Here is a 2,065-nt window from a genome sequence, read left to right as displayed (position 1 = left end):
GGAAGCGGGTACCCGGAACCGGAACCGGTTCCCGGCGGTTCCGGTTCCAAAAATTTAAGAACCGCTCTAACTGGTTCCGGTTCCGGTTCCAATATCTCAAGAACCGCTGGTTCCGGTTCCTGTCAAAAAGGGCGGGTACCCGCCTATGCTCACCCCTAAGTGAAACATGATTTGAGTACCACAGGCGCTCTCTCTACATCTTTCCTGGCAGCCTCTTGCTTCTTCGCAAATGGTCGATGTTTTGGTGATTAAGGTAATGGAATAGACTTGATGAATGTAGCCCAATTAGGATAAAATCCCGTCAAAGAAAATTATACGAACAACAACTACAAGAAGTTTTAAACGCATAATGATGTAATTCTATACCCTACAATTACCAGAAAACCAATTTACTTATAACCAACACAATTTTTTTAATTATAATTTTTACGTTACAATTAAAAAACCGTTAGAAATGATTGTAATATAATATAAAATTGATCTAAAGCGAGATGTGTTCATTTTTAAACCATTGAATTTGACATTTCATGAATATAATTATTTTTTTGGCAAAACAAACACTATTTTATTCTTGTTAACTGTGATGTAATTCTTAGGTAGTGTTTGATATACAGACTGAATGGAACAGGACGTGAAGGGACATGACTGATTGTGTGTCATATGTTTGGTACGACTAGGACATGACAAGACATGAAAAAACTGTTAAAATACCATATTATCTTAAATTGGCTTTGAGCATTCCATCCATGTAGTTAGACTCTTGATGTTACACCCGCAATAAACTAATGAAATAACATATAACGGAAGCTAAAGTTTAACTGGGGTTCACCCATGAATGGGAGAAAATAAAGCGTTTACAAATATCAAGCGAGACGATAATAAACAACCTATTAATCTAAAGACTCTAAGCCTAAATTAAGAACGTGTGTTTCTACCGCCTCCAACAAAACTGCATCAACAAAAGTGCAACGCTCCCAAAAATGGCTAAAACTTTATCTACACAACGCCTTTTCGCATGGGACAACGCTCCCCTTAACCCTTTTGAGCCCCATCGCTAAAGGAACCTGACAAACAATCAATTCAATAGGGAGGGTTGATTGCGGCTAGTGAGTCCAAATAATGAAACAAAAAGGGGCAGTAAACTAATATATAAACGGATATACATAAAATTCAAGGCAAAACTTCAAACGGCACAAAAAGGAGAGTGTAGTTCTAAACAACTCAAGGTAGAGTTTGACATCCGAGGATGGCGGGGGAGACCCGTTTTACCGCTAATTTTGACGGAACACAAAGTAAGTCATAATTCTGTTACAGAGCATCACATGTAGGTTTAATATCATTGACAACAACCTAACCAGTCATGAAGTCAGTTGTGATCTTAAGCTCTTTACCTCGGAAATTACATAATAATCACAATGCCTATTTCCGAGTGGGAGTGTGAAATGATGATTTGGAATTTACATAATAATCACAATGTCTAAGTCCAACTTACACCATCCTTCACACGAAAACATGCAACGACTCTTCACGCCTTATGACTAGTTACATTCAGGTAAAATACTTGAATAGGGTACTGATAACTCTCATTTTGTGAGAGTTATTTGTTGTTCTTTACCCCTATTTTATTGTATCTTTGGTACCCATTTTGCTCCTATCTACTATTTTTGGTCCAAAATATGTTAAGAGGTGATGAAAGGTTAAGAATTTAATTATTTTCTAAAAAACTCATTATTGTTGGTAAATTTTGCATCTAGTTGGATTTGAACAAAATTATGATATTCATATTCTTGGATATTATGGGAGTTAATGCTAAGTTCAAATCTAAATATTTGGTTGCATGGAAGATTGGACCCGGTTATGAGATGAAAAGACTTGGAAGAGTTTCTTCTTTTACTATGATGGAATGAATTTCCTATCATATTTAATGGTAGTACTTTTCACCTTTTGCAACCTATCAATGAGGAGGTGACTTGGTCAAGGATTGAAGTAGACTTGTAGTGATGGGTGGTCATTATCAATTGGACAAAGAGTACCCGGGTCCCACCTTTCTTCTATATATTTGAAG

This window comes from Cynara cardunculus, assembly GCF_001531365.2.
Source record: "Cynara cardunculus var. scolymus isolate 2C chromosome LG 9, CcrdV1, whole genome shotgun sequence".
Taxonomy (NCBI): domain Eukaryota; kingdom Viridiplantae; phylum Streptophyta; class Magnoliopsida; order Asterales; family Asteraceae; genus Cynara; species Cynara cardunculus.
Note: the sequence above shows the minus strand (reverse complement) of the source record.